A 7,500-nucleotide genomic window follows, 5' to 3' on the forward strand; every position below is an offset into this window, starting at 1 on the left:
TTTCAAGACAGTAGCATTTGCGGGACTGAGGCGTCTGACGGCCCCTGTTCCACTATTTTTTTTGTGTCCAACGGCCTCACAGCCGATGGGCGTCGTACGGCTCCACACCGGAGCGGACAGGCACTCGGGCGAACGTCATTCAAAACCGGCGCCAGGCGCCAGGTACCGCAGGCCAGCCGCTCCAGAGCTTCAGCGCTCGTACCACACAACAACAACACTTCCGCTAGTTTTGAGAGGCACGCGTGGTTCCGCACGCGGCGCACGGCCACTGCCGTACAGGTAGCGTGTTGCGCGACACGACACGCACATCGAAAGACATGCAGTCTAGTCGGTAATGATCCTTCCGCAGGTTCACCTACGGAAACCTTGTTACGACTTTTACTTCCTCTAAATGATCAAGTTTGGTCATCTTTCCGGTAGCATCGGCAACGACAGAGTCGATGCCGCGTACCAGTCCGAAGACCTCACTAAATCATTCAATCGGTAGTAGCGACGGGCGGTGTGTACAAAGGGCAGGGACGTAATCAACGCGAGCTTATGACTCGCGCTTACTGGGAATTCCTCGTTCATGGGGAACAATTGCAAGCCCCAATCCCTAGCACGAAGGAGGTTCAGCGGGTTACCCCGACCTTTCGGCCTAGGAAGACACGCTGATTCCTTCAGTGTAGCGCGCGTGCGGCCCAGAACATCTAAGGGCATCACAGACCTGTTATTGCTCAATCTCGTGCGGCTAGAAGCCGCCTGTCCCTCTAAGAAGAAAAGTAATCGCTGACAGCACGAAGGATGTCACGCGACTAGTTAGCAGGCTAGAGTCTCGTTCGTTATCGGAATTAACCAGACAAATCGCTCCACCAACTAAGAACGGCCATGCACCACCACCCACCGAATCAAGAAAGAGCTATCAATCTGTCAATCCTTCCGGTGTCCGGGCCTGGTGAGGTTTCCCGTGTTGAGTCAAATTAAGCCGCAGGCTCCACTCCTGGTGGTGCCCTTCCGTCAATTCCTTTAAGTTTCAGCTTTGCAACCATACTTCCCCCGGAACCCAAAAGCTTTGGTTTCCCGGAGGCTGCCCGCCGAGTCATCGGAGGAACTGCGGCGGATCGCTGGCTGGCATCGTTTATGGTTAGAACTAGGGCGGTATCTGATCGCCTTCGAACCTCTAACTTTCGTTCTTGATTAATGAAAACATACTTGGCAAATGCTTTCGCTTCTGTTCGTCTTGCGACGATCCAAGAATTTCACCTCTAACGTCGCAATACGAATGCCCCCGCCTGTCCCTATTAATCATTACCTCGGGTTCCGAAAACCAACAAAATAGAACCGAGGTCCTATTCCATTATTCCATGCACACAGTATTCAGGCGGGCTTGCCTGCTTTAAGCACTCTAATTTGTTCAAAGTAAACGTGCCGGCCCACCGAGACACTCAACAAAGAGCACCCTGGTAGGATTTAAACGGGGTCCGCCTCGGGACGCGAAAGCACCCCTTCGGCTCGCCCCACCGGCAGGACGTCCCACGATACATGCCAGTTAAACACCGACGGGCGGTGAACCAACAGCGTGGGACACAAATCCAACTACGAGCTTTTTAACCGCAACAACTTTAATATACGCTATTGGAGCTGGAATTACCGCGGCTGCTGGCACCAGACTTGCCCTCCAATAGATACTCGTTAAAGGATTTAAAGTGTACTCATTCCGATTACGGGGCCTCGGATGAGTCCCGTATCGTTATTTTTCGTCACTACCTCCCCGTGCCGGGAGTGGGTAATTTGCGCGCCTGCTGCCTTCCTTGGATGTGGTAGCCGTTTCTCAGGCTCCCTCTCCGGAATCGAACCCTGATTCCCCGTTACCCGTTACAACCATGGTAGGCGCAGAACCTACCATCGACAGTTGATAAGGCAGACATTTGAAAGATGCGTCGCCGGTACGAGGACCGTGCGATCAGCCCAAAGTTATTCAGAGTCACCAAGGCAAACGGACCAGACAAGCCAATCCGATTGGTTTTGATCTAATAAAAGCGTCCCTTCCATCTCTGGTCGGGACTCTGTTTGCATGTATTAGCTCTAGAATTACCACAGTTATCCAAGTAACGTGGGTACGATCTAAGGAACCATAACTGATTTAATGAGCCATTCGCGGTTTCACCTTAATGCGGCTTGTACTGAGACATGCATGGCTTAATCTTTGAGACAAGCATATGACTACTGGCAGGATCAACCAGGGAGCTGCGTCAACTAGAGCTGAGCAGCCGGCCGCCCGGGAGTGTGTCCCGGGGGCCCGCGCGAACACGCAAGCGTCCGCTCAATTATTCTGCAAACAGGAGGAGGCCGAGCTCCCCTGCACGATACACCTCGAAACCCTCTCAGGTCCCGGCGGCGCGCAGCGCCGTCCTAGGTACTTGGTCGGTTTCGAGAGAGGCGCAATCGCCCGGAGTTAGGCGAGTAGACGGTTTTAGTGCGAACACCCTTGCTCCCAACTGAGCTTGCCGCTGCCGACAGAGGCCCGGGAGCGTGCTGTCGTGGCATTGCCGGCGGGAGACAACACGCGCCACCTATGGTGACCGGCAGCTCCAACGCCAGCGCCACACAAGGGCAAAGCCCCACTTGGGTGCAGAAGCGAACTCTCCCAGCACAGCGCACGCGCCAACACGTCCGCACAACTGCGATACAAACCACCTGCGAGAACCGCTGGGGCGACCGAGCAGCAGACGGCGTCGCGGCGCCGAGTGCCAGGCGGCGGCGCATCCTCAACGCACACAGTCCTCAATCAGACCAGCACACTGCAGATGTCCACCGCGCTTCGCACCGGGCTCGGCTGAACCAACTTAGGCCGCCAGGCGCCGCGTGCAGGGTGCGCCGCAGCGTAGCTGCGCCGCCTGCCGGGCCCGTCGGCTGGCGCTCCTGCCACTCGGCGCCCCCCACCAGCCGCCTGTTGCGCGTGCGCCCACGCAGCGCGCGGCCAACACGCCGGGCGGCCCCCCTTCACCGGCCGGGAACAGTCCCACCAAGCCACCGCCGCGTATCGCTTCATACCCACATGGGCCTAGTCACGCGTGTGGATGTGGCGGGTACCGCTGAAACAACCGGTTAATAGCTGTACCGATCGTCGCCATCACAGATTCACCTCCAGCGTGAACAACCGCTCAACAACGGATTTCCAGTTCATTTGCGTATCTTGGGCAGTAAACGTAGATGTCCACCTACATTTGCGAATTCAACAATTCTTGCATGCCAGGATGTCATGTGTCACGACACGCTACATCAGACCACATACACACTGCGACATGTGCAGAAGAGAACACGTGGAAGGTGGCCCGCGCACGTATGCGATGTACCTTCCGCGATCCACTGTCAACCGGCATCTGCGGCATGTCCCAGATATGGAACGCGGTCCACCAGGGTAGCACTTTGTGTGAGGCAATACGACAAAGTCGGAATACACGCGTCACTACATCAGACGGCTCACGCTGACCTGACCTGACCTGACTCACCGCACCACCACCCCCAGCGACCCAGGGTGACATACAATGCGTTCGTACGTTCCTCCCACACGCCTCTACGGCGTACCACAGTGCAACCTAGCTGTTATTGGGAGACGAGACAAGTAGCATCAAGCACAACATATGGAAATTGAGATTCGACACCGTTGGGCACAGCCAGCGTACGGTCACACGTATCACACTACTTCACTCTGTACGTAACGACCGATGATCGGTACAGCGTGTGGGTTACGCGTACGACATCAGCGGACAATGGACACAGACCATACCACGACGTACACTGAGGGCGTCGACATCTGAATGCAACTGAACAGCTGCGAGGCTCATTTAACACTCAAACGCCAGACCGACCAGCTTGAGAGGACAGAGACACAAAGAGGGGGACAGAGGGGGACAGAGGGGGGGGGAGGGGGGGGGTCGGCGATATAGTCCTATTGCAGTACAATTGACAGTGGATAGCAGGAATATGTGGAAAGTAAGCAACACTCGCAAGACATCTACATGAGGATAACAACGACACCAGAGATTCCGAGCAGTGAACTATGTTAGGCAAAGGGACAACGTGGGTTAGGTTAAGGGACAACGTGGGTTAGGTTAAGGGACAACGTGGGTTAGGTTAAGGGACAACGTGGGTTAGGTTAAGGGACAACGTGGGTTAGGTTAAGGGACAACGTGGGTTAGGTTAAGGGACAACGTGGGTTAGGTTAAGGGACAACGTGGGTTAGGTTAAGGGACAACGTGGGTTAGGTTAAGGGACAACGTGGGTTAGGTTAAGGGACAACGTGGGTTAGGTTAAGGGACAACGTGGGTTAGGTTAAGGGACAACGTGGGTTAGGTTAAGGGACAACGTGGGTTAGGTTAAGGGACAACGTGGGTTAGGTTAAGGGACAACGTGGGTTAGGTTAAGGGACAACGTGGGTTAGGTTAAGGGACAACGTGGGTTAGGTTAAGGGACAACGTGGGTTAGGTTAAGGGACAACGTGGGTTAGGTTAAGGGACAACGTGGGTTAGGTTAAGGGACAACGTCGGTTAGGTTAAGGGACAACGTCGGTTAGGTTAAGGGACAACGTCGGTTAGGTTAAGGGACAACGTCGGTTAGGTTAAGGGACAACGTCGGTTAGGTTAAGGGACAACGTGGGTTAGGTTAAGGGACAACGTGGGTTAGGTTAAGGGACAACTTGAGTTAGGTTAAGGGACAACTTGAGTTAGGTTAAGGGACAAATTGAGTTAGGTTAAGGGACAAATTGAGTTAGGTTAAGGGACAAATTGAGTTAGGTTAAGGGACAACTTGAGTTAGGTTAAGGGACAAATTGAGTTAGGTTAAGGGACAAATTGAGTTAGGTTAAGGGACAACTTGAGTTAGGTTAAGGGACAACTTGAGTTAGGTTAAGGGACAACTTGAGTTAGGTTAAGGGACAACTTGAGTTAGGTTAAGGGACAACTTGAGTTAGGTTAAGGGACAACTTGAGTTAGGTTAAGGGACAACTTGAGTTAGGTTAAGGGACAACTTGAGTTAGGTTAAGGGACAACTTGAGTTAGGTTAAGGGACAACTTGAGTTAGGTTAAGGGACAACTTGAGTTAGGTTAAGGGACAACTTGAGTTAGGTTAAGGGACAACTTGAGTTAGGTTAAGGGACAACTTGAGTTAGGTTAAGGGACAACTTGAGTTAGGTTAAGGGACAAATTGAGTTAGGTTAAGGGACAAATTGAGTTAGGTTAAGGGACAACTTGAGTTAGGTTAAGGGACAACTTGAGTTAGGTTAAGGGACAAATTGAGTTAGGTTAAGGGACAACTTGAGTTAGGTTAAGGGACAACTTGAGTTAGGTTAAGGGACAACTTGAGTTAGGTTAAGGGACAACTTGAGTTAGGTTAAGGGACAACTTGAGTTAGGTTAAGGGACAACTTGAGTTAGGTTAAGGGACAACTTGAGTTAGGTTAAGGGACAACTTGAGTTAGGTTAAGGGACAACTTGAGTTAGGTTAAGGGACAAATTGAGTTAGGTTAAGGGACAAATTGAGTTAGGTTAAGGGACAAATTGAGTTAGGTTAAGGGACAAATTGAGTTAGGTTAAGGGACAACTTGAGTTAGGTTAAGGGACAACGTGGGTTAGGTTAAGGGACAAATTGAGTTAGGTTAAGGGACAACTTGAGTTAGGTTAAGGGACAACTTGAGTTAGGTTAAGGGACAACTTGAGTTAGGTTAAGGGACAACTTGAGTTAGGTTAAGGGACAACTTGAGTTAGGTTAAGGGACAACTTGAGTTAGGTTAAGGGACAACTTGAGTTAGGTTAAGGGACAACTTGAGTTAGGTTAAGGGACAACTTGAGTTAGGTTAAGGGACAACTTGAGTTAGGTTAAGGGACAACTTGAGTTAGGTTAAGGGACAACTTGAGTTAGGTTAAGGGACAACTTGAGTTAGGTTAAGGGACAACTTGAGTTAGGTTAAGGGACAACTTGAGTTAGGTTAAGGGACAACTTGAGTTAGGTTAAGGGACAACTTGAGTTAGGTTAAGGGACAACTTGAGTTAGGTTAAGGGACAAATTGAGTTAGGTTAAGGGACAAATTGAGTTAGGTTAAGGGACAAATTGAGTTAGGTTAAGGGACAAATTGAGTTAGGTTAAGGGACAAATTGAGTTAGGTTAAGGGACAAATTGAGTTAGGTTAAGGGACAAATTGAGTTAGGTTAAGGGACAAATTGAGTTAGGTTAAGGGACAAATTGAGTTAGGTTAAGGGACAAATTGAGTTAGGTTAAGGGACAAATTGAGTTAGGTTAAGGGACAAATTGAGTTAGGTTAAGCGATAATCTGGTACAGCCACAGTTAGGTTAAGCGATAATCTGGTACAGCCACAGTTAGGTTAAGCGATAATCTGGTACAGCCACAGTTAGGTTAAGCGATAATCTGGTACAGCCACAGTTAGGTTAAGCGATAATCTGGTACAGCCACAGTTAGGTTCAGCGATAAACTGGTACAGCCACAGTTAGGTTAAGCGATAAACTGGTACAGCCACAGTTAGGTTAAGCGATAAACTGGTACAGCCACAGTTAGGTTAAGCGATAAACTGGTACAGCCACAGTTAGGTTAAGCGATAAACTGGTACAGCCACAGTTAGGTTAAGCGATAAACTGGTACAGCCACAGTTAGGTTAAGCGATAAACTGGTACAGCCACAGTTAGGTTAAGCGATAAACTGGTACAGCCACAGTTAGGTTAAGCGATAAACTGGTACAGCCACAGTTAGGTTAAGCGATAAACTGGTACAGCCACAGTTAGGTTAAGCGATAAACTGGTACAGCCACAGTTAGGTTAAGCGATAAACTGGTACAGCCACAGTTAGGTTAAGCGATAAACTGGTACAGCCACAGTTAGGTTAAGCGATAAACTGGTACAGCCACAGTTAGGTTAAGCGATAAACTGGTACAGCCACAGTTAGGTTAAGCGATAAACTGGTACAGCCACAGTTAGGTTAAGCGATAAACTGGTACAGCCACAGTTAGGTTAAGCGATAAACTGGTACAGCCACAGTTAGGTTAAGCGATAAAGTTGGTTAAATTTGGTATTGTGTGGGAAGGGGGCAGAGAGAGAGGGGGGGGGGGGTGGATAGTGGTGGCAGTACACGGATGCCTGAGTCACCGTCAGATACGTCACGTCGGTTCGATGCTTGTAGCAAGAGGCTGGCGGATGTGTGTCTCTCACTTCTGCAATTTTTCATGTGGTATAACACGAGGGCGGGGGATGATATTTGGTGCCCCTCTGTGTAGGATGTGTGTTGGTGGTGTTGATTTATCTGAGCAATGGTAGTTGTCGGAGGAGTGGGGTATTGTGCTTTTATAGGTGGACCTACTGCTCTGGTTATCATAGTGTCGACGGTGCAATGTGGCAGAGAGGATGCACTCGACATTGTCGCATTCCAGATGTTTACGTATTGTGTGTCTCCGTTGCAGGCCGAGAGTGGTGCATGTTCGAGTGTCTGGCTGACGTGCGATTCACGTTGTGTGCC

At 50.3% G+C, this 7,500-nt stretch overlaps 1 non-coding gene across 1 annotated transcript; it reads right to left on the reverse strand.

The window, feature by feature from the left end:
• Positions 1-332: 332 nt before the first annotated feature.
• Positions 333-2,225, reverse strand: LOC126332188 (small subunit ribosomal RNA). Its single transcript, XR_007563590.1, has one exon. It is a non-coding gene; the product is annotated as a small subunit ribosomal RNA (ribosomal RNA).
• Between the last annotated feature and the right edge of the window lie 5,275 nt (positions 2,226-7,500).

The sequence above is a fragment of the Schistocerca gregaria genome, unplaced genomic scaffold, assembly GCF_023897955.1.
Source record: "Schistocerca gregaria isolate iqSchGreg1 unplaced genomic scaffold, iqSchGreg1.2 ptg001437l, whole genome shotgun sequence".
NCBI classification, from domain to species: Eukaryota; Metazoa; Arthropoda; class Insecta; order Orthoptera; family Acrididae; genus Schistocerca; species Schistocerca gregaria.